Below are 15,397 nucleotides of genomic sequence, written 5' to 3' on the forward strand. Positions count from 1 at the left end.
TTTCTTTTTTGAAAACAAGAAGTCCGTGGTTTTGTTTGCTCCCTTCATTTAATATCCAGTCTTTTTTTTTTTTTTTAATCTTCTTAGCAAAATCGATTAGTGATGTGGCACAGCAAGCTTTTGTCCTTCTGACGTCTCTGGAACTACAAGCATGACCTCGGTAAACACTGAAGCGGGATAACTGACCTGAACATGCTGTCATGCAATGAGCAAGTACCCACATTGCCATGACACCTCTTCAGGGTTTTTAATTTGTTCCCCTTGTGTTGAGGTTTAAATGCAGATGCTTCCAGCTGGTTCCCAGGGTTATCCTTCATTAATGAGTTATTTTTATATAGAAAATTCTCTTGGAAACATTTTTTCCGATGAAATTGCTCCCCCTAACCACAAGCACGTAATACGATGGCTTAGAAGAGCTGAGCCCAACAGTGTGTTTATCCCTTTTCTTCCATGTGCCTCTGGCGGTCTCCTGCCTTGTTCCAGATCCTTGTTTGTTTGTGGAGATGGGCTCAAGGAGTCCAACCCGTCTGGATGATTAGCGTTACTTCAGTCCCAGGCCACCTTTGTTTTGTTTTGTTTTTTCAGACCCAATCTCATCTGACTTTTCACCTCTTGAAACACAGCAAAGAGAAACACTTGTTCACTGAATCTCACAAAATGCTGATGAGGCAAGTGACTACCCAGAAGGGCAGGGGGACCTTTCACATCACTGCAGGTATACCCAGACAGTTTTGACTGACAGAGGAGAGGAGGAGTATGTGAATGGAACCAAAATGCGTTTGACCACAATTAAGTTTCTGGCTCCATCATAACGTACAGAGCACCTGCAAAACTGTCTGCTAAATTCCGGTTGCATCTTCTCTTTTTTCACAGATGGCAACGGGTTGGGCAGAGCACTGCTGGAGGTCTGTGGCAGAAACTGCCCCGATGCTGTGCGCGGTCGCTAAACAGCACAAAATGGATAGCTGACTGGCCGTGGGTGCTCTGGCCTCTGTATCCTGTGCGTGAAATGGGGGTTGGGGGTCCCAAAATGTAGGTCCTGCCCTGCTGTTCCATGCTGACCAACCAGCCGCAAGCCATCATGCGCTGGCCTGTCTTGGTTCAAGGCCTGGGGTGCTACTGAAATAGGAGTGATTATTACAGCCCAAGCTCTGGATCTGCACAGAGCCTGGGAAGCTGGATGTTGGATGTCTTTGCATCCTAACTCCTATTTTAAGTTACTTCCTTCTAATAGCATAATTTCCAGGTGGGGGGATGTATTTCTGTACATTGAATCTCCTGTTTTTCTTCCTTGATAAGAGCTTTAAATAGCAACATAAGAATTGTCAACGGGTAGGTTTTTTTAATTATTTAGAAGTTCTTTTCTGCATAATTCAGAGAACTCATGACCTTGGAGCACCCCCTTGGGCCATAGGCTGAGCTGGGTGGTGAAGCTTGGTCTCAGGCCCACGGTGGCCCCCCCATCCCCCTTGGCATGGCCTTGTTCTCGTGCTGCTTTCCCAAGCCAGAGGGAATTGCCTCCAAGGGTGCCCTCAGGGGTGCGACCAAGCAAACCTGACTCCCCAGTGGATAATAGTGATCTCTGTGCCCTATCCCTCATCTTCAAAACATTAAAAAGGACCAAAAAAAAGGCACTGGAAATTTACAGGAGCTACGTTAGGGCAAAACAGAATCTGTATGTTTGGATTAAGCCCTCTCCTTCCTCCCCTTTGAAAGGGAGAGCCTGCAGTGTGTCAGCCTAAATTTCAATACCTTCAGGTCTTTACAAAGAAACAGGCGCTGCAATGAAAAATATGCCAGGCTCTAATTTTGGCCTGATGCAGACCATATCATCTCACTTGGGCTGTTCAGAAGACGGTATGATTTGACTTGGCTGTGTGCCACGTCTCACTGTTGCCCCCATCAATCAATCCGGCTCTTAATCATCATCACCTTTCCTGTCGAGCAATGATTTTTATCTAATGACACTGTTAGCTGAGGCCCATCCCCTCTTCTGCTGTAGAAGTCCTTGTAGAAACAAGTAAGCAATGTCTCTTTCTTTTCCTCTTTGTCACTCTTACCTAAATCTGCCTTTTCTTTTTCCCCTTTCATTGCAGATAGGATGAGCAGCAGCATCATTTAGAATGGCTTTGTTCTGCTATAGTAGTTGGGTACTTCGGACACAGGTGTCCTTATATATTTAGCCTCTTTTTCAAGCTATGTTCCACAATACGTACTGGTCCAAGGGCTGGCTTTCATTGTTGATGGATTTTTTATTTTTTTTTATGAGCATTTCCTTTTTTAACTTTCAACAAAGATGCCATAGATATTTCTGTATATCTCTATGTGTTCAGCTGTGTGTTGGTTACCCACTTGACTGACTATACTTCAACCCAAAGGTAGTTACTTTTACAGAAACGTCGTTTATGAAGTTGGCATGGAAAGCAGCTCTGAACTTAGTCTATGCTGGGGAACAGATTCCCATGATTGCCTTTCCTTTTCTTTTTTTGCCAAAGACAACCATGAGATTTGTACCTGCAGTGCTTCTTTTTTTTTTTTTTCTCCCTTCTCTTTGCAGCTCCACAATGAGACTTTTGTGAGCCAAAAACTTCTGGTAATGCTGAACATTTTAATTAGAAATGTCATTTCCCCTGACCAGTACTAATGAAGCAGATTAAGCATAATCGGTTGCCAGAAAAGCACTGCAGATAGTGGTGGTTCTTTGCACAGGTGGCACACCAGAAGACCTGCTCTGCCAAGCAAAGTAGGTTATATACAGCTACAGACTTACGGAGCTGGAGGCTGGATTTCGGTGGGGCATAAAAGAGCTCAAATTTTATGTCATTTAGTTGGCTTTTGGGCTTGAATAATTCTGTGTTGGTAGAGCAGGGAAGCTGACTATGTGCTTTGCATTTGGTTTGGGGGTGATGTATGTGTCGTACACACATGAATTGTGGCAAACGGAGGCACTGGGTGTCTTTGCGTTAGTTGTAGCTACTTGTCTTTCTGTGAAGTACAGGTTCATAAACCGGTGCTGAAAAAGTCCTAGTATGTGCGGGTGTCTAGGACCCATGAAGCAGCTTTTCTATCCTGATCCCACTCCCTCTCTTAACACCTCTTGTTGCTGTGGGCACAGGAATTAACCATCCATTATCCTCTAATGTGTTAGTCACTGGTACAAGTCAGATAGGAGAAAAGAAATCAGCTGCAAGCTCGAGCCCTGTGCTATAAACCCTTTCGTTCCACATTTTCTGAACTGCCAGCTGACCCTACATGCTCTGGCATTCCCAGAAGCTCAAGTTAGTCTTTATGAGACCCAAGTGACAATCATCACCAGCTAAAAAGAACAGGAAAAGGCCCTACTTCAAAGCCAGTATGACCCTAAGTGGGATGAGAACATAGGCGTATCCCCCTTGGAGAGCTAAGCTAAGCTCATCATGTACTCATGAGGTGGGGTGGCCACCCTCTTCCCACAGCAGACCATGAAGAAGACATGAAGGCAGCCTTCAGGAGCTAGCATCCCCCAACCATCAGCCACCCGTGGCAAGTCAGACTTGCTTGTGAGCAAGGCCATAAGGAAGGCTCCCACCTCTTGACCCTTGTGAGTTGTAGACACTGTTCCTTGTGGACCACAATGGCTGTTTTGCTCACTGAAGGGTGTGGACAGCCCATCTCTGGGCACAGGCTGCAGAGAAGGAGTTTTGTCCCTCTGGCCAGCCTTACCTGGCTCCACGGTGTGAAGGTGCTGTGAGGCCATGCCCAGTGCTTTGATCAGACCCCAGGTAGTAGGATGCTAGTGGGGAGGCCTCCAGGAAGGCTCCATGCAGACATGGCCACATCTCATCTCCCTGCCATGCTGCCAGCAGCCCCACAGCATTACTGTCTCGGATTTAATGACAGTGAGGATGGGTCAGGTCCTGGGCACCTTTATGGATCTTTGCTGTCTGTGTGGGTTGTGTCTTGTAGCTGAGACATTTCTTGTGATTTCATTCAGACTGAGGATGGCTCTACCCTCAGGCTCTCAGTCTTCTCAGTGCTGCATGTAGAAACTTTCTTCTTTCCTTTGCAGCTAAGAAAACAGCTGCAGGAATCAAATTCTACCAACCAAATTTCTGATTCCAAAATATCTTTAATCCAGGACACTATATAAAGAAAATATATTCCTATTTTAGACTATTTCTCTTGGGAAGGGAAAGGTGAAGGGTTTTATTGTGGATTTTCTTTTTTCTTTTTTTTTTTTTAGGTAAGAGGAATTAAAATAATATTATAGAGACTTTCTATAAAGACTAGGAAAAAAGATTGAGACTGGAAAATGCCAATTGCTGAACCTGGACAGGGGTTATGAGAGGAAAAATTGCAAATATAATACTCTGACTATTTCTTTGAAGTCTGACAAGTATCTATGACAAAGAATGAAGGCAGGAAAATATTTCAGTTGTATTAAACTAGCCATGCAAGAAAAGAAATGCAGCAGATAATTCTTATTGCTTGGAATATAGAAGAAACTGCCAAAGTCAGCAAGTCAAGCAAGGTACATAAATTCTGCAGGGAGCTGAACAATTCATTTATAGTCGCACTAATAAGCTCTAGGTAGAGTCGTATTTCCAGAAGGTGCATGTGCAGATCTTGTAGGTGACGTGGTTTTTCCTTTGAGCTGGGCAGAAAGCAGTTCTCCTGTCCTGCAAAATTTTGAGATTTCAAAACCTGTTCCTTTTCCACCCAGGAAAGAAAGCTGTAACTTTTCAACATGTTTTTGTTAAGAGTAAAAATAAGAGAGACAAAGATAGAGAGAAAGAGAAGAGAGAAAAATGCTCTCAGATATTATGTCTTCTCCACCCACCCTAAGGACTGCCAACAGTATGATGAGCACAGCTTGCACTTGCAGGGTCGCAGAGCTGCCCTTTCCCTGCCTTCGTCCTAGGGTTCATGGGATTGCCCTAAAAAGCTGCTCTGGTTCTTCACCAGTAGCTCTCTCATTGAGATGGGGTTTAAAGGGGGAACCCCCTGTCTCTCTGGTTAGTCCCCAAAGCTCAGGTCTCTGACTCACTGTTTCCATCATGGAATTAAGAAGCTTTTGCTGCCCAAATTGTAGTTGAAACTGGTGTGCTTCTGAAGAAAAAAAAAAAAAAGTTAAGGTTTCAATCATTTAGCTCTTTTCTTAAAAAAAAAAATAAAATCACCATTTTTTTTAGTAATATCTAAAAGTGTTCAATTTTTTTCTTTTTTTCCTATGTTTTACTCTATCTTTTCTTGAGCGGCCCATATGAAAACAGGAAACTCCAAATGTGTGGAACACTTTGAACTGTTTACTGCAAGAAGACACGGGCAGGCCACAAATGAATTTTTGTCATGGGGATGTGGTTCTACCTTTCATGTATGTTCAGTCAAGCTTGCTTTTGTGCTGTATAGCAACACACAACAAAACAACCTCACAACCCTCTTCCTCCCTCTCTCATGAATGTTAAGTCTCACTGTCTTGTGGCCAAGTGGAAGCTATGTAGCCATGGTTGAAAGCAGCAATGCCCTCGGTAGCTTTGTGGTTTGCTTATCCCACTCTTCATATGCTGTTACGCGACCCTGCTGCAATATTCTTCTCTCATCTTTTTTCGCCTTCTTTCTTCTCCGCATACTCTGTGAGACAACTCTAATTGGAGAAGACCGTGGAAGAAGGGAAAGAGCATCTGCCTGAAGTGCAGCCTAGGTGGTGATGCTGGGAAGTGCACAAGAGAAATGGGATCAGTAGAAAATTGTTGGAATTATATGCCAGGCTTTCAAGCGTGTCTTACAAGTGATTTCTGCTGGTCAGGAGGAGGGAGGACCACGGGAGGAATGATTAGCTAGGGGGACAGGGTGTTTGAGGGCAGGCTTTGAAGATTGGTCTTAATGGACGGTTTAAGTGGTTTTAATGGATGTTGAGGATTTGCTTCAGAGGAGAAGGATTACAAGTGACATTAACTGAGAGTCCAACAGTGTGTTTGCTATGGCTCATTTTGGGGAGTTATTGAGGAGTTTTGTTTAAGGATGTAAATACAGAGAAGTGTCAAGAATGGAGACATTTGCCATAGGCTCCTCGTATAAATATTTGTGCTGGGAGGATGACCTTCCCTAGCTGCTGTGTAATTGATGACATCCACCACTACAAGAGCACTGTGCGAAGCGATTTTGGCATCGGGCTGGGGCTATGAATGCTGTTTGCTCTGCTTTGCACTGACTTGGTAGCAAAGGCCAGGGAGATACCCTCAGGACCGGCGCTGTTGTAGAGGATGCCGAAGCAGGCTGGGCTGTGTGAGCGTGTGAAACCAAGGGGAGGTTGAACTGAAGACACTTGGACTGCGTGCTGCTGCTGGCTGACGAATGCACGTGGCTCGGATGTCTTCTACAGGCTGTGGGGCATGTGTCAGGGTATTTCACGGCACCGTGCCTGGATTTGGCGCTGCCCTGGGCTGGTGAGAGGCATGGCCAGAGAGGCACAGGCGTGGTGGTCTCCTCTGTACCACCTCCGTTTGCCTCTGGACATTCTGGTCTTCCTTGGCAGCTGGCTTGCAGCGCTGAAAGACCCCAAAAGGCAGCACAGCCCCAGGAAGGTGACACAAGAGGAAGGAGAGAGGACTCGGTCTTCTGCAGAGACCAGGTGATTCATGGTCACCTCGGGTGAGGACAGCAGGAGGCTGTGACCTGGGCCACCACCAGGCACGTGTGGGAGAGTGAAACTCTTCGGCTGCGCAGCATCAGCCTTACCCCGCTGCTGCACAGGCTGCAGAAGAGGACCGACCACACCGGTGGGGAGGACTCCCTGGTGCCGCGGGCCCACGGCCGAGCCCCAGTGGCATTGCGGGCACCCAGGGGGGCAGGCAGTGAGGGCACAGCGTGCGGGGGAAGGTGCAAACCAAACAGCTGGGGCTGCTGTGGTGCGGTGGCTCCTGCTCTCCTTTCTCTGCCAAATACGAAAGCCGAACCGTAATCCTCATGTGACAAATGACCGTGAGACTCCGGCTGTCATAACACTTGTGGTGCAGATGGGGGGGAGCTGTTACGTACTAAAACTTCCTTGAATTCACTTGGGCTCTGTTTTTATTAACAATGTTTCATAAACGGGTTTACGTGAAGGTTTTCATTTTAGTTAGCTTAAAATTTATTGGTTTATTTTAAATGCTCCATTTCACATTATCATTTGAGTAAATAAAGGGTTACTTTTGGAAACACCTGAACTTCTACAGTGAAGGGCCATAACGCAGAGGAGAACACACCGGGTTTTTCTGAATGCTTGTCAGACACATGGCAGCTTACCTGGTTTTGTCAGCAGATGGCCGCAAAACGAGATGAGCTTTGTGCACAGCAAATTTTAAAATCTCCTCCTCTGGGCATAAATTGACATCCTCCAAACCACCGACCAAAAGTCAGCGTGTCCTTTTAATTCTCTCGAAGCTGGTCTGACTGCCTGAAAGCTGCCAGAAACCTCCTCCTGGCTTCTCCAGGAAGCCTCCCTGGTAGGCTGAAAAAGTCAAGTAACATGAATTAACACTCTGTAGCTGCCATATTAAAAAAAAAAAAAAATAAAAAGTAAAAATCTTTCCAAGCAGAGCTGCTTACTTATCACATTTCATCCTCTCAAAAATGTATTGGCCTCTCAAATAAAAGCAGCAGCATCCAATACTCATGATATTTCATGATTCTTCCACTAAGTAATTTGTATCTTTGCCTACTCCAAGAAAGACAGGCTTAAGTCATGACTTGCATTCTTCTTTTTTTTTTTTTTTTAATACTTCTGCAGATATAAAATGAGTAATTCGTTGCTCCAGAGGTATGAAGCTAATGTGACTAATCATCTGACATTGAACTTTTTTTTTTCCCAAAGACTTGGCTAGTCTGTGCTTAAGAGTATCATATGGATGAGATGATCATTTCTGACTCAGTCCATGAAGGTTTTCAGTTGTGGTGCTGTAAACACAAGCAGAACTCTGATGAGCAAATTGGCAGGAAAAAGCCAGGCTGTCTGAAAGGAAGCAACGTTGAGGAGGACGAGAATAAAGCTTCAAAAGAGACTATCGGGCACGTGCAGTGTGACTTGTTCCAAATGCATTTCATAACCGTTTTATTACTCACCTAAATCAGGAGACATACCAGTGACTAGCCAAGCTATAAAAAAAAAAAAAAAAAAAAAAAAACAAAAAACAACCCACAACTTTTTTTTTTACCTGTAAGAGAAAACCTGTGTATTAATAATGTAATATATCAAAGATACTTCCATCAGTCTTCTAAGTATTCATCCTTTTTTCATATATTTCTTTAGGAACCTGCATTTCTCTGATGCCATGTAACAAAAGTACTATTTGCTGGGCAAGTCACACTCATAAGCCTGAAAAGAGGGCACAAAATTGAATGTTAAAGCAAGGGGATGTTTGCTTTTTGCCATATTTAATGCTGAACTTAGATGTGTACGTATAGGGTGCCTGCACAGTCTCTGGATGTAAGTGTCTCTGATCCTAAGGGTACCCCAGTGTTACCCTAGAGGAGGAAGGCATGTAATTGCTCAAGTGCAATGGACTAATGTAGGCACCCAGCATACCGTGGTTTTTCTCTTTCTGCCTTGTAAATGAAAGATCTTTCCTCTCCTCTTGTTCGTCTGATACAGGTAAATAAGGCAGGCTCTTGCTGAGCTGGCTCATCCTTTGACAAGTTGTCTGGATCCCAGTTTCTATACCTGACAGCACTGCCAGCAGAGTCCACCCAAATGTAATGTATTGCTTTAGTGGATGGTGCAGGATTTCTGGAATACCTAAAGCTGTACAGAACAGCCCGTCCCATCCTGGGCACTTGCAGAGCAGCCAAAGGGCCAGCAATTGCTTCATTTTCCTGCTCCAGCAACCTCTGCCTGTAATGTTTTAACAAAGGGCCAGCTGTGAAAATGAGATTCTTTGACGAACGGTACTATTTGTCATTTTGTTTCTCAGCAGCTGGTTAACTGGGTGTCTTTTTTTTTCCCCAAGAGTTTTCCACTGATGCAGGCATTGCCAGGGCGCGTGAAGGTGTTCTTGGCTTTGTGTCAGAAGCATGAGCAAGGAAATTTCCCTGCGTATTTTTCTCTCTTGTGTCTGACCCTCCGAATATTTAGATGCATCAGTCTGTCGTTCATCATCTGCTTCATGGCAAAGTCTGGAAATACGTTAAAGCAAACTGTAATAATTTCTGAGAAATGATTAATTCTGGAACGAATGTGACAAATTTCATCTTGCGTTTGGCTGAACTCCCCCTGAGTGACTAACTGCTCTGGGAGGACTTTCCAATTGTCCCTCTTGAAAGTCAACCTCTTTGAATTAATTCAGCATCCTCTATTTTGATTAAGTATGTGTCAGCTTATTGTTAGTGTGACAGGGAGATATGGGGCTGTTTGTTTTCCTTTTAGTATTATACAAACAAGCTAATTATGACTCATGCACAATACGTGCCCTCAGTGCATGATAAGGGACATGAATGATAGATCATTAACCGGACTATGTGCAAGCTTCTCTTGTGGGCTAAACAAGCAGGGACTGAGTAAACAAAACACAATTGTTTTTCTTCTTCTAACATCTTAGCAATTCCTCCTGTCCAAGGAAAGCGGTGTTCTTTCAAATCTTATTTTATACTGAAGTAAAAGAGATGAAAGAAAAAGTCAAGTCCTCTATGCAGTAGGCATCACGAGCTCAATCTCTCTCATCCTGACTCTGGTGTCTTCTTACAGATTCTGTGTTTTCAGCTTATTTGCAGCACGATTCCTCCCTGTCCCCAGTACTAAGATTTATTTGACAGCATTTGGAACAAATCTGTATTCATTCTGTCCTACCACCCTGAAGCATGTTATCATGGCTCTTTCTAACGGGCCAGAAGTTGAGTCTTTCCTGCTATACCCTCATAAAAGAGAAAACATCAAGACATACAATACGTAGAATATCTTGTGAACCACAAAAGAAGCATATGTTTTCTCTTCTGGAAAAAGTGTTGCTACTTGGTGCTAATTTCTTCACTTTTTCTTGCATCCATTGGACAAACGCTTTGACCATGGCAATCCATGTAAGATAACAAACCCACTGCAGGGTGTCTCAGTCTATGGAAGAAAAATAACACGGGAACTTGCAGAAAGAACAACCAGGTGCAGATGGAGCTGAAGCAGAAATGTTGGTGACAGATGTTCTTCCTGGCCTGCTGGAGGAGTACGCAGCAGACAGCATCTTCATCATGCTGCGTGACATCTCCTGCTTTGGAGAAGTGAGACGTTACATGATGACTTTTACAACCGCGTAACGCTGCCAGTGGAGGTGAAGTGCTGCTGCACCTCTGCCTGTAAACACCTTCTCCGTTGCACCACTGATTGGCAGGGGGACCATAAAGAGAGGGAAGGCTCTTTGGAGAAAACACACACCAGAAGATTATGCCGTTGACTTGTGAAGCTTGGCAGCTACCCTCCTTATAAACACCTTCTCCACCGGGCAGTAGATTGTAAATAATGAAGGAACTGAAGGTGATTTGACCAGAGTGGAAGATGAGACAGATGTCCGCACCTGCAGAAAAACACCTCTGCTACTATATGTGACATTGTGCAGGGTGCGCTTTACCTTCCTAAAGAGTTAAGGCTTGTTGCACTGTACCTTCATTAGCAAATAATGTAGATGTCTTAAGGAAAGGGTAACATGCATCCTCCTAAACCCACAAACCTTTCTTCCTCGCTTCCAAACCTCTCCAGAGTAGAAACCAAGAGAAGGCGGCCCTAAGCTTTAAGAAACTTTTGCTGCTGTAACTGCCATAGACGTTTCATTCCCCATAAAGATCTTGCACGAGAGGTACACACATCCTTTGGTGGGTAGCCTAAGCTGCTGCTGAAGTACAGAATGTAGATTTACTTTTGGTATAAAAAACAAGATTCTGACTTTGCAGCTTGAAAGTTAGTCTTTATGAGCATTTGTATAATAAGACCCTCTATTTTTCAGTGGATATTAATGTCAGGTGAAACAAGGTTTTTCAAAGCATGACTATAAATTAATATTTGCATTAGCAATCCAGAGGCAGGGCTCTGTGCTATGTACAGTTTCCCTTCTTAGCTCAGAATTCCTCTTGCACTGTTGCAAAAATCTCCTTTGCGCTGATGATCCCTCAGTTATTTTGCAGGGAGGTGACTGCAGAATAGGTGGACTCTGTGCAAAAACCAGCAAAATTAAATTGGCAAAAGCCAGCAAAATAAAGCAGAGTGCAACGTGGCTCAGGCTGCCTTCAAGTAGAGCTGGAGCTGGGAACCAAACAAGAAGCTGATGCTTCCACCTCTTCCTATTGCTATTTCAGAACAGGAAAGCCTTTATTAGTGTGCAATCCTTTGCAGCTCAGCCTCCATCACAAAGACTGTTTGAAGTTTTGATTTTTCACTGGGATTTTTTCCTTTTTAATGAATTTTCAGTTTTTAAAATTAATAATAAAGACTGCTTTGTGCGTCTCAAAATAAGGCATAGGGTGCTGTAAGCATTTTTGCCCTGCTCAACAGCGCTATTTGAAGATTCAACAGTAGTTTTGAAAAGGAAAGATTAACAGGAGTTGTGAGGAATCAACAAAACATTTCATGAATGCCGGAGAAAAAGATGGAATATCTTGTCACCAGACAATTTTGCAAAATTGCTACTCTTCTCCATACCAAGCAACTGCTCGCAAGGTAAAAAGCTGTTTGGTTGTTAAAGAAGGAAAAAAGGAAAAACTATTTGCCTTGCTCCAAAACAAAAGAGCCATGATAATCAAAATGCTGCCATTTCACCTCGCTGTTAATAAAGGTCACAGTTTTGGCTGGAGACCATGTTGCAAAGCGATCTGCTTTGTCACTTGAATAGGTTGGCTGGGATCACGAAAAATCCTGAACTGGGGCAGTAGAGAGAAAAAGGGAGAGAAGAGAGTGTTACAGCCTGGGAAAGAAACAGAGATTTAACAGTGCTTGTTGCTTGTTTGTACGGTGTTAAGGCAAAAAAGAGAAAACAAAGCCCCTTCCAGGATCCCCACGCTAGCTTGGAAGGCATTTCCTTGAGGCTAGTCGTGCTTTTCTGTTGTGCCGGTCCTGACTGGTGTGAACCGTATGGTGAGGACGTCATGCCGGCTTGCCAAGAACAACAGAACGGATGTGCAGCGCCATGCTAAAATTTACACCAGGCTGACAGACACGTTGATACTCAGCTGGCTGCTCCTTGGGGGCTTGATACGAATGCTGTCTGTGCGGTTAAGCTGTTCTCACTGTTGGCAGGGGAAGGAGGTGACAGGAGCGTGGAGCAAGAAATGTGCATATGACTTGGGGGAGCAGAAGGGAATAGCCCATGGCATGCTTAGCAGTACAGAGCTGTAGCTGAGGGAGGTGGAAAGTGTGATTTCTGCGAGTCAGTTGGAAACTGCTGGGGTTCGCATCGCAGATGGCCTTATCCATGGCTGTTGGTGGTGGGCAGGCTGTTGGTGGTGGGCAGCCAGGTCTGGGTGGTGACCAAGCCACATGGAGCTCAGCTCACCTCCACCTTTAAGGGAAAGGGAATGAGAAGCTGTGTGTCCTCTCCTCTGACGAGGAAAAGCCTGCCAGGGGAAGGAGAGTGACCCAGATCTCCTGTGCTGGGCAGCGGCCACAGGCCAGGTATGTGCTCAGGGCAGATGAGGAGGATGCAGTGTTGTCCAAAAAGTTTCCTCATGTGAAGACTAAGCTGGTGAATAACAAAAACGTAAATTACAATTGGCCTGACAGAAAGGTTGAGAATAATCGGGACTCAGAGGAAGGAGGAGGGTTTGTGCCTCATGGTCGTGCCGGGCTCCTGGTGTTTTGGTTCAATCAACACCAGTTTCTCCAGTTTTTCTTAAGCCACTGGCACTCATTGCCCTGAGTAAGGAAACCTGTGCTTGAGAGGGAGCTCCAAAGCACCAGAGTTGAGGGGACCAGTCAGGGAACATAGAGAGACTGGGGACAATGTGGCCTATCCAGCTGGGAGCCATTGGATGGGAGCGAGGAGAGAAGGGCAGGACCTGCACGTGAGGGGAAGAGCAAAAGAATAGACTAAGAGCTTGGGGCTGCAGGTGGGAGAATGAATTACGACAGCAAGATTTGAAGGCGTAAGTAGTTCTGATGTCAACTAGTTTTTAAAGGGCACTGTGTTCTCTTGAACACATTTGTTCACATCCCTTGTTTTCCTAGGGATCTCCTAGCTCTTCTGTAGTCCAAGGAGATCTAGAAACTTGGGGTTTTTTTCAACAGCTAGAGACCTTTCCTGGATTTTACCTGTGTATCTTTAGGAAAAATACAAGGTTTTCTTTTTTTCATTCCTCCTCTGAAATGTACTAAGCTTCTCCTCCTGCTCTCTAGGCAGCTGCCCCTTGGGATAGGAAAAGGAAATTAAACAGCTAATGGTTATGCTTTAATTAGGCTTTATTGGAGTTAACACGGCTTATGCTCTGCATATGTGCTGCAGAGAGTTAGATACTTAAAAAAAATCCTGTCTTTGCTATAATGAGTTTATGAGAAAGGAAGCCCAAGGAAGATCAATACATCCTCTGTGTAGATTACAAATGGTTCATGACGTATGTCCACAGGAGCTGTTTTTAGTGAGGGTAGTCTAGTTATTATGGATTTGACATGAACTTGGCCTGGTGCCCTGAGGGAATGCAATGTAGGCATAATTTGGTCTTCCTGTAATTGTCTATTTAACTTGGCAATCCAGAGTAATTTTTTCCTGTGAAATGAGACCGAGACGTCACTAAAGCGGCGGTTGGATTAATTAATGAGACATAATAATACTCCTAATAAAAGCTCATGAGCTGAGTCCTCTTCCCTCCCCTTTCCTCTCCTCCCCTGCTGTCTTCCCCCTGCTGAGAATGCAGCATCCCAGGAATCCATGAGTCACACTTCGTAAAGGAGTTTCTTCTTTAGTTGACGCAAACAATACGGCGGAGAAAAATAATAAGCGCAGAACCATCTGTTTGATGAAGTCCTTGACATTTTATTTCGTTTCCCCCTATTGCATATTAAAGGAAGTAAATAGAAAAACATTTGCTAATTATACCACTGTTTACTGATTGCTGGGACGGCTTTTATTGTATTTATCAGAAGCTCCAGCCCGGCCTGCAGTCCCAGCTCCAGCATCCTCCTCTCTGCTTTGTGCGAGAGGAGCACGGCAGCGGCCATGGGTGCTCAGTGAGGCTTTTAGAGACCTTCACCTCAATCAGCTCACACAGGAGCGGAAATGTGCCTCTCCCCTGCAGGTGGGAAAGCTGGGAAAGGTGACGGGACCGCATGGTTTTGGGGTAATGTGCTGAGCTAATGGCAGAGCCTGAGGCTGAAACCCTGTCCCTGAGGTTGGACGTTGGGAGGGAATGGGTGCCATTTCCTTTTGTGAGGCCAAGATCTTGTGCTCGGTGTCTTGGCTTTGCATTTGGGTTCAGTAAAGCTTGCGAGGGAGGCCAAGTGGCAGCGCTTCGCTGTGACACGGATAGCGTGAGCAGCAGCTGCCGGCTGCCACTTTGAAAGAAATCTCCTGAACAGGCCTTTCTTGCTACCTCCTTCCCAATGTGTTGGACCGTGTGCTTTTTTTCCCCGTTTGGTTCCCTTTGTAGGTATAGTTTTATGACTTAGAAGCGGTCCTTGGACGACGGTACAAGGGACGAACAGTAAAACGCAGAGCCTCATCACTCCCGCTGTCTCGGATTTGGATTTGGCTAATGGTCAGAGCAAGCCAATGCTATTTGAGAACAAGCTGGTGGCCAAAGGCTGGTTATATTAGGCAGCTATTTCCTTTGCAAAAATCTAAGCTATCGGCACTCATTAGAAGTCACAGCAATGAATCAAATGGCTGTGGACTAAAGCGGTTTTTCTCCCACCACACCATGTAAGGCCAGCGCAAGAGCAACTTGGCCTAGCCCTTTACTAGGAAGGGAAAGACTTGCAATGCCAAGGAGGACATGGTGACCTTATCTAGGGATGAGGACACTAGGAAATTCAGAAACACCAGCTTGCCTTTGGATAAGAATTCAGTGTTGATGAAAGAATCTATTTCTGGTTATTTCCTTGGGTACAACAGACTTGATGAATTTTCCAGTCCACCATTTGGACAGATTTAAGTGATTTTTATTACTTATACTTCCATGAAGATTCTATCAGTAGCACTCGTCGTCCTGATGGGCTGGATGTTTTGAGTCTCCTCTCTAACATCAGCTCATTCAGACAGGTTTATGTTCCCTGCACTGTAAAACTCTCAGTTCAAAACACAAATAGTGGAAGATATATTCCTCCGTGGCTCTAACCCATGGCAACACATATGCTAACTTAGCTCCAGGGGGGGTGGATTGCACATTGGTGTGTTCTCTCAAAAATTATTATGAGTTATTTTAAAGCTAGAGGAAGATGGCTATCTGATTGTGAAGGAGATACCTGGGGTGCTTG

General features: G+C 44.7%; 1 long non-coding RNA gene across 3 annotated transcripts in view; it reads left to right on the forward strand.

Annotated features, from left to right (window-relative positions):
• The window catches only part of LOC141740410 (uncharacterized), a 151,313-nt gene that overhangs the window by 93,300 nt on the left and 42,616 nt on the right, over positions 1-15,397 (forward strand). Inside the window, exon 3 of one of the 3 annotated variants that reach the window (XR_012586023.1) lies at positions 874-993. The exons of the other annotated variants lie outside the window; for them this stretch is intronic. This is a non-coding gene — a long non-coding RNA (uncharacterized LOC141740410). Of the gene's footprint in view, positions 1-873; positions 994-15,397 lie in introns of those variants that run through there. 3 annotated transcript variants of the gene reach the window in all.

Source organism: Larus michahellis, chromosome 3 (genome assembly GCF_964199755.1).
Source record: "Larus michahellis chromosome 3, bLarMic1.1, whole genome shotgun sequence".
NCBI classification, from domain to species: domain Eukaryota; kingdom Metazoa; phylum Chordata; class Aves; order Charadriiformes; family Laridae; genus Larus; species Larus michahellis.